The 15271-nt window shown below is 37.3% G+C and overlaps 1 protein-coding gene across 50 annotated transcripts in view; it reads right to left on the bottom strand.

Annotated features, from left to right (window-relative positions):
- The window catches only part of CHRM2 (cholinergic receptor muscarinic 2), a 688089-nt gene that overhangs the window by 26402 nt on the left and 646416 nt on the right, over positions 1-15271 (bottom strand). The window lies entirely within an intron of this gene.

Raw genomic sequence — 15271 nt, 5'->3', positions numbered from 1 at the left:
TAAAATAGTGAAAACGTTGACTTGTTTCTTGTTGTCAAAGACCTTACACAATAGTGCCTGTGAAGTTTTATTTCTATTGAAATTTTGTTGTATATCTTCCTATATGCACACATATGTGCATGCAATGAATATATTCACCTATGCACACATTTAATTTTAAAAGTTTCAGATCACACAGTAGAGGTCAGTGCACTATCTCAGTGGGGCAAGGTAGGGAACTGGAAGAGTGAGAAAAGCATGTTCCTGGCTGGTGGGCCTTGTGGGGAAAGAGAGGAGAACTTCCACTGTCCAGTCCCAGTTGAGGTTGAAATGTGGTCACAATATTGTTAGGTGTTCAGAGTTGTAAAGATACACTGGAAATTTGGATTCCTGTGTGTGTTCTCCTAATTTTCAAATCTTGGCTCAATGTTATAAAATACTGAGAAGCAAGTAAAACAAGTCTGTTGTGTGGACAGATTTGGCCTCTAGGCCTCTACTTTATAACCTTTGACATTGACTCATTGATAAAATTTTCAAATAAAGATAATAATGGACTTTAGGCAACTTTTTAATGCGTCATTCTAGTGGGTACATAATATTTAGTTTTGTGGTGATATCATGATTTAATTGAACAATCTTTTATTTGTGACATTTAGGTCCTTTTCAATTTTACACTCTAGTATACAATGGTGAAATGAGGTTTCATGTACATTTTTTTTCTTTTATAGATTGCTAATTGCTTTCTCGGTATCTCTAAGTTTCTTGAAGAGATCTCTAGTCTTTCCCATTCTATTGTTTTCCTATATTTCTTTGCATTGATCACTGAGGAAGGCTTTCTTATCTCTCCTTGCTATTCTTTGGAACTCTGCATTCATATGGGTATATCTCTCCTTTTCTCCTTTGCTTTTCGCTTCTCTTCTTTTCACAGCTATTTGTAAGGCCTCCTCAGACAGCCATTTTGTTTTTTTGCATTTCTTTTTCTTGGGGATGGTCTTGATTCTTGTCTCCCGTACAATGTCATAAACTTCCATCCATAGTTCATCAGGCACTCTGTCTATCATATCTAGTCCCTTAAATCTATTTCTCACTTCCACTGTATAGTCAAAAGGGATTTGATTTAGGTCATACCTGAATGGTCTAGTGGTTTTCTCCACTTTCTTCAATTTCAGTCTGAATTTGGCAATAAGGAGTTCATGATTTGAGCCACAGTCAGCTCCTAGTCTTGTTTTTGCTTACTGTATAGAGCTTCTCCATCTTTGGCTGCAAAGAATATAATCAGTCTGATTTCGGTGTCAACCATCTGCTGATGTCCATGTGTAGAGTCTTCTCTTGTGTTGTTGGAAGAGAGGGTTTGCTATGACCAGTGCATTCTCTTGGCAGAATTCTATTAGCCTTTATGCAAAGATGGGCTCAATAGAAGACAGAAATGGTAGGGATCTAACAGAAGCAGATGATATTAAGAAGAGGTGGCAAGAATACACAGAAGACTTGTACAAAAAGATCTTCATGACCCAGATAATCGCAATGGTGTGATCACTAGCCTAGAACCAGACTAGGAATGTGAAGTCAAGTGGGCCTTAGGAAGCATCACTACGAACAAAGCTAGTGGAGGTGATGGAATTCCAGTTGAGCTATTTCAAATCCTGAAAGATGAGGCTGTCAAAGTGCTGCACTCAATATGCCAGCAAATTTGGAAAACTCAGCAGTGGCCACAGGAGTGGAAAAGGTCCGTTTTCATTCCAATCCCTAAGAAAAGCAATGCCAAAGAATGCTCAAACTACGGCACAATTGCACTCATCTCACACGCTAGTAAAGTAATGTTCAAAATTCTCCAAGCCAGGCTTCAGCAATATGTGAACCGTGAACTTCCAGATGTTCAAGCTGGTTTTAGAAAAGGCAGAGGAACCAGAGATCAAATTGCCAACATCCGCTGGATCATCGAAAAAGCAAGAGAGTTCCAGGAAAACATCTATTTCTGCTTTATTGACTATGGCAAAGCCTTTGACTGTGTGGATCACAATAAACTGTGGAAAATTTTTCAAGAGATGGGAATACCAGATCACCTGACCTACCTCTTGAGAAACCTGTATGTAGGTCAGGAAGCAACAGTTAGAACTGGACATGGAACAACAGACTGGTTCCAAATAGGAAAAGGAGTATGTCAAGTCTGTATATTGTCACCCTGCTTATTTAACTTATATGCAGAGTACATCATGAGAAATGCTGGGCTGGAGGAAGCACAAGCTGGAATCAAGATTGCCAAGAGAAATATCAATAACCTCAGATATGCAGATGACACCACCCTTATGGCAGAAAGTGAAGAAGAACTAAATAGCCTCTTGATGAAAGTGAGAGAGGAGAGTGAAAAAGTTGGCTTAAAGCTCATCATTCAGAAAACTAAGATCATGGCATCTGGTCCCATCATTTCATGGCAAATAGATGGGGAAACAGTGGAAAGAGTGGCTGACTTTATTTTTCTGGGCTCCAAAATCACTGCAGATGGTGATTGCAGCCATGAAATTAAAAGATGCTTACTCCTTGGAAGGAAAGTTATGACCAACCTAGACAGCATATTTAAAAGCAGAGACATTACTTTGCCAACAAAGGTCCGTCTAGTCAAGGCTATGGTTTTTCCAGTGGTCATGTATGGATGTGATAGTTGGACTATAAAGAAAGCTGAACGCTGAAGAATTGATACTTTTGAACTGTGGTGTTGGAGAAGACTCTTGAGAGTCCCTTGGACTGCAAGGAGATCCAATCAATCCATCCTAAAGGAGATCAGTCCTGGGTGTTCACTGGAAGGACTGATGTTGAAGCTGAAACTCCAATACTTTGGCCATCTGATGTGAAGAGCTGACTCATTGGAAAAGACCCTGATGCTGGGAAAGGTTGAGGGCAGGAGAAGAAGGGGACGACAGAGGATGAGATGGTTGGTCAGCATCACCGACTCAATGGACATGGGTTTGAGTAGACTCCGGGAGTTGGTGATGGACAGGGAGGCCTGGCATGCTGCGGTTCATGGCGTCGTAAAGAGTTGGACACGACTGAAAGACTGAACTGAATTGCTTTCTTAGGATAATCTCCTAAAACTTGGATCATTGGTCAAAATGATCTATACTTGCTGTTTTTGATAGTAAAATCCCACCAGTGATTGATGATTATGTTACTTTCCTACAGCTGTTTACAAAAATAAGAATTATCATTAAAAAGCTTTGCAAACCAGGTAATAAAATATCCTGTCAGTTTGAAGTTTTAAAATAAGAATTATCATTAAAAAGCTTTGCAAACCAGGTAATAAAATATCCTGTCAGTTTGAAGTTTTAGCTATATGGACTATATGTAATATATACAAGGCCTATACTTTAGAATAAGCTATGAAGATATGTAATTTTGATATTTTCCCCAAAGAGTTAAAAAAAATCACTCTAGGAACATACATTAAATAACTTACACTTTCTCTGCAAATTTGAAAAGTTAATTCTGCAATCTACTAAATAGTTCCATAAATTCAGATTTCTGGGCTTTCCATTCTATCCCATTATTTTATCCAATTTAACTTTGTACCAATAATATTAATTTTCCTATTTTAATTTTATAATATATTTAGACACTCTAATTATAAGTCATTTATTAGTGAACTATTTTTAATTATTTATTATACTTTCATGCTTTTAAATATAAACCTCAGAGTATTTTGTGAAATTTTCCTTATGAAATTTTTAGTGTACTATTATAAATTAATTTGGAAAAAATTAATGACTGTCTAGTATTAAGTCTTTTAATCCAGTAATGTTTTCCTATTCATTTAAGTTTTTGTTTTTGTCCTTCTGCAGTGTCTTGCAGTTTTCTTCATATATATTTAACACAAATCATATTTACATATATCTTATTAAGAATGAACTTATTCTTAGCTGCATAATGAATATAATTTTGTCACCATATTTCTAACTGTGATATAATTCATATAGACTATGAGGGATATGTTAATACAAATTTTTTGTACTTGGCCATTTCTATATAATGTAGATAGGATATACTCATATGGCAAAACTATTGTTTTGCATCCGGCCACTTTCCACATACAGATAATTGATACATGAATTAAAAATCATGCCTATATATGTATTAAAGCTCATATTATTCCACAGCCTTCTCACCTTTGAATGAGAATTGTTGAAATATCTTATTGGCTAATCTCTTGCCTCCAAGTTTATTCTGCATAGAACTGAAGGTTTTCCAAAATAATGAATAACGTACATAAATCTGCACAGATCCTCTTTCCAATGAAACCAACTATTTCACCCTCTAATTAGCTGAGATTAAAGTTAAAGCATCTGCATTAGGAGCAGAAGGCACTTTGGAAAGTGACTATTGTCTAATGACATAAATACCTCTATATTAAATAAGGAGTTGATATGACTTACTTAGTGTGTCCTAGGAAGTTTGTAATAGTATTTTTTAAGCTAAAGATATAATATTGATTAAATTGCAATGCAATAGTACCTTGAAATAACTTTCATATGGAATAACCAGCAAATGTCAGTAAATGCAGACACAAAATGCATTACTGACTTTTCTGAATTACCACTGATGTCTGAGCTCTGACACTTTTGACTATAAAAGTGACAGAATTATTTTTGCTTTAGAATGTCCCCTCATTTTCCCCGAAGTCTGTCATATTGTGATGGGGAGGTTAGGGAAGGGGCTTGCGCCCGGCAGCAGGTACACTCAGAGACTCAGAGAGGCAGAGAGAGCATCTGGAACAGCAAGGTCCTGATTTCACCTTTCATTACTGAATCCTCTGCATTTACATGGCACCACCACAATCATAGAAACAAACAGCCTTTAAACAAAAGAGTGGAAACATGATCACACCGGTTTTTTAGCATTATGTTTATGAGCTAACTAACCGACTGAATTTTTTGCTTTTCAGTGGGTGACTGTGACTTCTATGTGGACTGATTTTGTGAGCTCTTTCTTCTTCTGGGGGGAAAAAAAAAACAACGCAACTATACAAAGTATTTGGGGTCTGTATTTCTCCTCATCTTACTTATGTCCTCTGCTTTGGGTTCTATTTCCTTGATCACAGAACTTTGGAATAAGAATTTGATGGCTAATGGATGTGAGTTTTTCTTTATTAGTGAAATATGGTCAAAATCTCTCACCTACCCCATCTCCATGCTCTTCTTAGCCTGGGCTTATTTGGGTGATAAGTTGGAAGTCACTGGGCTAGAACTGGTTGCTTTCCCATCAGTTGCCGTCCTTAGCTCTTCACACACCTGCCAAGGGACTGTGGCTTAACCTTCGAGGAAGTACATGCATGTGCACAGCCTTCTGTCTCTCCACATTCCCCAGGGAGCTAGTACTGAGAAAAGCTGGCATATTTTTGGAATATCTAAAATAGGCCTGATGTCAAGGGTAATACTATTATTATCTTTTTAGATTTAACAAAACTAAAGAACATATAGGTAAGTAAATTTTCCAATGCCCGCTAGTAGTGGTGCTGACTTGAAACCAAGGGGCTCTAGTAAGAAAAACTTTTTGCTCCTGATCAAGTAAACTTCCCACTTGTCAGAGCAGAAACATGTTATTTCTCTTTTTCTCTGTGTGTGTGTGTTTGTGAGAAGACAGTAATAACTCATCTTTAAATATAAACACCACTCAGTGAACTGGGCTCATTACAAGTTCATCAGTATCAAATCTATGATGATTAATTTTATGTGTCAACTTGACTAGGTCATAGTATGTTATTTCACCAAATACAAATTTTTGGAGCTGCTGCTCTAAAAGCATTTTGTAGATGTGATTAACATCTACAGTCAGTTGAGCTGAAGTAAAGGAGACTGTCCTCTATGATGTGAGCAGTCTTCATCCAATCAGTTGAAGTCTTAAGAGCAATAACAGGGTTGGAAAAGAAGAAATTCTGCCTCAAAACTGCGGCATCAACTCCTGTCTGAGTTTTCAACCTTCTGGCCTGCTCTACAGATTTCAGACCTTCTGGTCCCTATTAACTGTACCTCCAGTTCTTTAAAACCAATCTATATAGGTAGATAGATAGATATAGTACCTCTTTGTTATTCTTAGTATCTGAAGTCTATAAAATCCACTTGAATACTAAATCAGTGAATCCTGAACCCTTGCTCCTAGGGGAAATATAGGGTTAGGTTTCTGCAAGCCTCTGGTCACAACATTTTGTCACTTAATCAATACATAATATTGCTTTATGTGTGTATGTGTTACTGTTTAAAGACTTCTTGCATTGTATGCCGCATGCATGCTAAGTCGCTTCAGTTGTGTCTCTTTGTCACCCTAGGGACTGTAGCCCACCAGGTTCCTCTGTCCGTGGGATTTAGGCAAGAATACTGGAGTGGGTTGCCATGCCCTCCTCCAGGAGATCTTCCCAATTCTGGGATTGAACCTGGGTCTGTTGCATCTCCTGCATTGGCAGGCAGGTTCTTTACCACTAGTGCCACCTGGGAAATATCTAAACTTATTTAACATATATTGCTGATTCATTAACTCTAAACTCACAGCCAACAGCACTGGAATTTATGTCTGAATGATGCTTATCTAACATATGTAGTTTCTCCATAAGGTAAAACACAGGTTTCTGGTGCCTGGGAATATTAGACAACACTGCAGCACTATGCTTGGGGATCATTTTAAGCAGGAAGATAACCAAAAAACACAAAAATGAGACACTAAATCAACCAAGAAAAGCATATAAGAAGACACAGTATCCATTTCTTTGACTTCAGCTGAGAACATATATGTCAAGTGACTCAGATTTTCACTGCTCTGTGTGTGTCTGGAAATCACCATGAAATCACTACAAGTGTTCAATTGAAGGTTACAAAGAAATTTTAGCAAGTAGGTGAATTCACAAACACAGAATCCATTCATAATGAATATCAACTATACATGCATGTGTGTGTGTATCCTCTTGCTTCTGCTTCTTTGGAGAACCCTGACTGATTCAATGATGATACCAAAGCGGCCACAAATAAAGTGAAATATTTAATAATTATGGATAACTGAAGATAGAAAATGAAACTGCTGCTAAGTCGCTTCAGTCGTGTCCGACTCTGTGCGACCCCATAGACGGCAGCCCACCAGGCTCCACTGTCCCTGGGACTCTCCAGGCAAGAACACTGGAGTGGGTTGCCATTTTCTTCTCCAAAGAAAATGAAACTAAAGCCTTGTGAAAAATATTAATATTATGCCCAATTTAAGAGCAGAACTTACTAGAACTAATTTGATAATTTGAAAATGTGCATCTGAATCAAAGGAAAAAAAAGAAAGATTAAGCCTGTAGTTATCATATTTCAAGCGTCATATGGGGAACACATCTCAAATTATTTGTTAGGTGCAAATTCAAAACCTCGGTTGTTAGGCTGCCTTTCATCACTGAGTATACTGAATCCACTCACACTAGCTTGTGCCTACGGACACTATATGTGCTGATAAACTGATCTGCATTGCTTCGCTCATTCCTCTTAGTTCTGTTGTTAGATATTAGCATCACATGTAATATAAGCATTTACTGATTGGAAGGGTTTTTTTTTTTTGGTGCTTTATTTGTGTGTTTGCAATATTATTATACATAAATTACAACCTAAACATATGCATATTGTTATATGTTTGTGATCTATATCTTTTGTAACCAACAATAGAATTTTGAAAATGATATTTCCTCAGTGTCAGGCTCACCCTCTTTATTCCCTCCTCTTTAAGAACATCAGAGTCTCTGCTGCATGTTTCTCTGGCTTCCTCTTACCTCACAATTCTCTTTTCTTTGGTACTGAAATGAAGTTTCTCTCTTTAGTATTTAACAGATAAAGGTCAAGAGCCTATGCACTAATCAGAATGGAGGTCTGTTTGTTGATATCAAGACAAATATCCAAATTCAGAAAATTGTGATATATTAAACAATGTGCTTAAAACAGTGTATGGACTCTCTTTGTGATAAGTTGAATCAGATTGATTTGGAATAGCAGACACATCTTAATGAATAGCTTGTCTCTGGCGTGTGCTTAGTCACTTTAGGCTGCAGTTAATAAAATATCCTAACATGGCAACCTAGATTAATTGCTATTTTAAAAATCATAATAGTATCTGGTGTTCAATTTGACCTGACATATCTGTCTTTCCAAGGATTATCGTGACTTAATGCAGCTTAAAGTTGTGTCTATAAAATGTGTTCATTTTAGCAACTGGGTTTGCTTTCATGATGAAGTGTATTCACCAAGTTCCCCTCACATAGCATCATTCAAAATTGATTATGCATATACTTCTACCAGGCATACATGTAGAAGAGTTTTCATCAGACAAAAAGAAAACCAGTAGAAGGCTATTAATCTGCATAAATATTCTCTCCAGACCTCTAGATGGTCGCTATAGAAAGCTAACCCAAGCCTGGCAATGTTCTGAAATGGAATAATTATGGAACCCAACTCAACAATTTGCTATAAGAACTAAATATGACCATGATAATGTGTTAGGGAGAAGACTGAGAATATTTGGAGTGACAAGAAATTACAGTACATAGGTTCAGCAGTGAGGAAGTGCAAAATTGAGTCTGGGAAGGGTGAAGGGAGGTGGCCAAGAGTCAGAAAGAAATTAAATTATGGAGTACTCTTGTGTCCTGCTAAGGAAACTCAGACTGTATGTTGTAGAAGATGGAGACCTGGCAATGAATAAATTTACATTTTAAGTAGACCTATAAGACCATCCTGAGGGGATGGATTCAAAGAGACAAGATCCTAGTAGGGAGGACAGTACCTAGGTCACAGCAACAATCCATGATAAAGAATAGAGATAGGGCAGAAATGATGGGAAAGGAGAAGAGATGCTAGGTTTTAAAGTGTGTGACGATGTAGAGGACAAAGGAGAAGGAGTCAAAGATAACATACGCATTTCTGTCATTAGTGTGCACTTGAATTAGCAGAGGGACTTAATCTCCTTACAAAAGGCTAATGAGACTACTGTGGAGATCACTGAAGTGTATCTTTAGCAGTAAGCTTGCAGGACAAGGTAGATTTTATTCTCATTATATAAAATGCTTCTCAATTAAGCATCTGGCTTTGCATAGGTTTACATTTACCATGTATCACACTGAGATAGAAAAAGTCCTTAGATTCTAATGACCTAAGTTTGAATTCTACTTCAGTCATTAATCATTGTGTGACCTTGAATAAGTTAAGTAACTACCTTAACCTTCATGTCTTTAAATATTAAATAAAAATAAAGAAGATCTATTAAATGTGAGGAGATATATGAAGGCAAGATGCAAAAAGAAAAAACATGTAAGTAAATACCGAGTCCTTCATAGATCTTCCAGTAACATGTATAGAAATAAATATGCAAAATATGGAGTCAGTGTAGCACTGAGATCAAGAGGAATGATTCCTAAAATCAGACTAATGAGGACTAGGTCCTGGCTCAATTATTTCTTAATCATGTGTCTTTCAAAGCTACAGAGCGTCTCCATGTATTAAAAGTCCTCTTTTATAAAATGCGGAAAATGGTATCCAGCTAATTGGTTTGACAGAAAGACTATGGGAAATGACATATATAAAGCATTTTGAATATTTGTTTCAATGCACAAAATAAGTGTTATGTATTATGATGAATATGGAAATTTCTGTCTTTATATAACATACATGTATGTGTGTATATATATATATATATATATATATAAAATATACATATACATATGTAGACATTTATTTGGCTGTCCCATAAGAAATTGCTAATATTAAATCATTTTGAAAGACAAAAATGGCAACGGCCTGTAGTTTAATCACATATATATGATAATATTCAATCATATTTATATATATATATATTTAGTTACTTTATTTCTTTTCTTGCTCATCTTCTCAGGCAAGCAATGGCTTCAGGACAGAGTTGAATTAACTGACCTTTAAATTATGGTTGCTTACTTTGTTACCACAGTTAGAAAAGCAGTAAAGAATGCAGGCTGGCAGACTGTACCACTGGATTCTAACTCAGACATATATAACTCAATCAAGTTACTTAACCTCTCTAAGCCTCGGTTACCTCTTCTACAAAATGAATAAATTATAATATTGCCATAAGCATTAACTGAGATAATTATGTAGAGTGTATAGCATAAAAGCCAATAGAGTGAGAAAAGATGTTAGCTATTACTACAGAAATTATTAATTATTCACTGCAATTCCATTTTCAACAGATGACTACATTAATTGTTTCTGTCATGCAACTTATTTCTTCCCGTGCCCCAGGGGTTCCTTCCATGACCTCACTTCCTCCTCTTCTCTCTTCTTCCCTTTAACTTCCTTTCCTTTTCAATGAGAAACCACTGTGATCGACTACATCTGAATTTCTCTGGATATATCTGTCTATAAAACAAACTTTCTTGGAAGAAAATGCATTGATTTTTAATACATATTTTAATTTTTAGGGGGATGAGATGTCTGTGAATTTATTTTAAGTATGATATCCATACAGATATTTCTTCTTACACAGGAAGGGAAAAATACTAATACAAAACTAATCTATATATATGCCTTTGTTCCCTACCTAACTGCTTGTAAAAAATGTAATAAACTAAAAATGTTGGAACTCATGGGATCAGTAAAGCAAGTTACACACAGTCCCTGAAAGAAGGACATAACTGAAGCCTGAATGTATTTAAGAGAATATTTAAGTGTCCCCAGAGAGGACAATTTGGTTATGACTTCAGTTCAGTTGAGTCGCTCAGTTGTGTCCGACTCTTTGTATTCCCATGGACTGCAACACACCAGGCTACCCTGTCCATCACCAACTCCCAGAGCTTGCCCAAACTCGTGTCCATCGAGTAGATGATGCCATACAGTTATCTCATCTCATCCTCTGTCGTCCATTTCTCCTCCTGCCTTCAATTTTTCCCACCACTGGGGTCTTTCTAATGAGTTAGTTCTTGGCATCAGGTGGCCAAAGTATTGGAGCTTCAGCTTCAGCATCAGTCCTTCCAATGAATAATCAGGATTGATTTGTTATGACTGGAGGGATGCAAATTTAGAGGTTGATCTCCTGAAAACAGTCATTGGCACCCATATGTGATTCACCCTTACCTGTGTACAGTTTATACATTTGCCCTCCCTCAGCCCATTGGCACAGCTGTGGTCTCTGTGCAGAGCAGGGGCAAATGCACACACTTGAGAGGCCTTGAGGTCTGTACTACTAGGACCACGCTAAGCATATTCTGGGTATGCAATAAATGGTGTTCAGTTAATCTAATAACTAAAAGAAAACCTGAGTGCAGCTTTGAGAGAAATTTTCTCCAGATCCATCTTCTGACCTCTGATTCTGCATGGCAAGTGGGGAGTCTCTGGTTTCAGAATGCTCAAATGCAGGACACAATGAGTAAGCTACGAGACAGCCTCCATTAGGGGAAGAAAGAAGCAGAATCCTAGAGAGGATGGGGCTGAGGGTGAGTCGGAAGCAAAAGAGGGAACCCTCTGAGTGGCTGTCTGCAGCAAAAGAAAGACGTTCTGAATGTGGACTGCTGCTGTTCTAACAGTCCCCTGATGCTACTCTGGAGGAGGGCCACTGAGAAAAGGGGGATGTGAACCTGGACTTCAGGGAGAGGAGAAAAGGAGGAAGGAGACAATTAGAAAGAAAGAGAAATAAAAAAAGAAAGAACACCTGAAGGCAGCAAGAAACTGTGTCAAGGACATTGGAGATACACTTACTCAAGTAGAACAGCAAACCATTTTTGTTTGGTTTGTTCTGGTTTTTAGCTCCTTTGCTTTGGTTTAACTCAATACAGGGTATGGGATATTTTGCATAGGTTTACAGATAGAATTTAAGTTAATAAATGAAAGAGTAAATACTAATAAAAAATTAAATCCAATATAGGATTTTGTATCTCATATACAATCAGAGTGATTTTGAACAACATAAAACTGCCACTTTGCTACAGTTGGAAAAGGTCCCTTTAGATAAAGGAGGCTCAGATAAGGTGTATATTATGCAGGTGGTACTGACTGAACCTGATCAAGAATCTCCGGAGCTGCCCCAGAGATCGAGGGAAGCATTATTTGGCATATTATTAGCTGTAAGTCTTTGGACATTGACATAAATTTTTAACAAGATAAACACTGTTAAAAAATTATGATGAGGCAAATCATGGAAGGGAAAACATAGCTGATTTAAACTGGCCCAATACATCTTAACGGATGAACCAGAGACGTGAGAAGGAAGGAAGTCCATGTCTGGCAGACAGTTGCACAGTTTACAATGAATCGAACTAACCTATTTTCAGGACCTTGCAGAACCAGTATATATACTGTGCTATTATTGCATAAGAGCTTGTAGCTTAGGTTCTATTGATAGATACTAGGATAGAGTCCATATGCACATTGCATAGACATTTTTGGAGAATGAATGACACAGTAGGAAAGTATTAATATAAACAAAAAATGGATTACTTGGAGAAATAGAGTAGGATACTTTATATTTACTCCTTTAAAAACAAACTGCCTAGATAAGGATGTGTTTTGGTTTGGTACTTCCACAGACATTGGTTCCACTTAAGAAATACTTATGGAGTGGGTTCAGAGGCTGATGAGGAGGATGATCACTCCATTTCCATCACAGCCTAAATGAGTCATAAATCAGCTGATTGTATCTGTTTTTAGAATGGTGGAAGGATGGGCCACTTGATGTGGTTATTGAAGATTCTCTATATCAAACAGATGAAATAAGAGGCACCATCCATACTCAAGATTCCTTCCCCTCTAATCCTCTGTGCTATGGAGAAGCTGTTGATTTTGTTTGCCTCACTCACTGGTTAAAAAAATTACCTCAAAGGGAAGCTGGTCTTTGCCAAATGAATAAGGAAAAATTGATATAATCTTACATGCTCTTCCTCCAAAAAGGTTAGTAGAGTAATTGAGTCTCATATAAATCAGCACATTTACTTTGATATAGGGACCTCTAGTGAAATACTACATAAGGAACTTATAGAAATGCTCAAAATAAGTCCTGAATATAAGATAAACAAGTTAGGCTACACTGGAACAATCTCTAAGTTGTTGATTTAGTTTCTCTTAGAGACATTCTCGGGAGACAGAAATGTAACTTCATTGGTTTCTGAAATATCATGACTCAGGATATTGAAGATATTAGAGGTAGCTTTCAAACTGAGTTCTAGCAATCTCTAAAATCCTAGTAGCTGGTCAAAAATAATGTGGTTGAAATGCACATGTTCACCTGCAGATTTCATCTCAATATTATGAGTTGAAAATTTGGAATCAGAGTTTCCAATACCTTCCATGATGCTAGACCAGCATTTACAAAGTATGGAACACTAGTTTCATGAGCTGTTAACAGATATTCTTTAGAATGACCGTTCATTTCATCATAAAATAAGTTTGGGGAAAGTTGCACCCTCAATTCTTTTGGTGAGTCACTGTTTACACTGTTTTATTAAAAATGTTGCAGTCAAGAAAACATTAACTTAGCTTATTTCAATATTTCTCAAAATTATTTAACCAGAGAATAAACATTCTTATAAGATATATATAATTTATATAAATGTATATACATATACACACAGACACACATATATATGTTTATGGGGTTTCCCAGTTAACACTAGTGGTAAAGAACCTGTGTGCCAATGAAGGAGACATAAAGAGACAGCTGATTCAATCCCTGGATTGGGAAGATCCCCTGGAGGAGGGCATGGCAACCCACTCCAGTATTCTTGCCCGGAGAACCCCTTGGACAGAGAAGCCTGGTGGGCTACAGTCCACAGCATTGCAAAGAGCTGGACACGACTGAAGCAACTGGGCAAAAGCATGCACATATATGTACATACACTTACCTACACACATACTAAATATACACATACATATTCCATGGTGGTGGTGGTTTAGTCGCTAAGTCATGTCCGACTTTTGTGATCCCATGGACTGTAGCCCGCCAGCCTCCTCTCTCCATGGGATTCTCCAGGCAAGAATACTGGAGTGGGTTGCCATTTCCTTTTCCAAGGGATCTTCCCAACCCAGGAATCGAACCCATATTCCATAGAACACAGTTTAGGAGCACTATGCCAAATGAATCAATAAACTGACTGATGGGACATCTGAATTGAAATAATTGAAATTTCCTTGATATTCCAATAAATATTTTGTCTCTCTGCATTTCTATATTCTGTTCCTTCTCCTTACAATGACTGTCTATCAACAGCAATCCACCCACTCCCCTGCCCTGTCCATCTGTTGGATGAGACCTTTCAAGTTCCAGCTTAAAAATAATTTCCTGTGGAAAGCTTTTCCTAATACCTCAAGGCTACATGGGGTGTCCCTTCTCATATCTTTCCTAATACTGTGAACTAGCTCTGGATTAGTATTTACAACTGTTTTTAGTTCTTTTATTTGAAGGAATTGGCTATAGCTTGTTCTTTATCATAAACTCGGTGCCTCTCATAAGACCCTGTATGGGGGAAATGATGAACAAACATTTGATAAATAGATGAGTGGGGGAATAATCAGGGAGGCATTTCTTCAGACAGGTTTTGCTGATCAGGAAGAGATGTAACAGGATTTCAAGGAGAGAGGTTCAGGGAATCAGAGGAAACCACAGAATCAGAGGAAACCACAGCATCCCTTTAACATTAGAAACTTGTCCCAGAGGAATGGATACCACACAACCATTAAAATGATGGAATCAGTTCCAGGAGATGTTAAACTCTTAGTCTTGTGGACAAGAAAGCCCTTGGGAAAATTTATTTCAAAGTTGCTTACCAATCTGCTTTAGAAGGAAGCCATGTGGAGAGCTTCTCTTGGATTCCAAAGCAAACAGATGTTCTGTCTCCTACAATGATGCTGAGCTACTTATGTTTCTTTCCTTAAGAGCCAATAGCAGCACACATAGTACAATAGGAATTTTATGCATTTTCATGGAAAAGCAACTACACTATTTACATAGTCAATAGACTGAATCAGTTTCAGAAACAAAACTCTATGAATGGAATTCAGAAAATGACTGTTCTTGAGGGAAATAAACTATTGCTGGTGGACACAGAGAATTAGAGGCATGTTCTAGGGACCAAGTTGATTCAGGCCTGGGTGAGAGCAATCTCTGTAACAGGAAATAAGTGTCTTCCTTTCAATAAGCTTAAATTTGAATATTGTGCTCTGAACAAAAGTAAAGCCAATGGCTCATGGAGGGACCTCCTCTATAGTCACTAATGTTAAGTACCTCAAAATCTCAGACAATAGACTTGTCAGCTTTTCTTTTCCTTTTATTTTATTTT

This window comes from Giraffa tippelskirchi, chromosome 10, assembly GCF_054371585.1.
Source record: "Giraffa tippelskirchi isolate mGirTip1 chromosome 10, T2T-mGirTip1v1.2.pri, whole genome shotgun sequence".
Lineage (NCBI taxonomy): Eukaryota > Metazoa > Chordata > Mammalia > Artiodactyla > Giraffidae > Giraffa > Giraffa tippelskirchi.
This window is presented reverse-complemented; position numbering and strand designations above follow the sequence as displayed.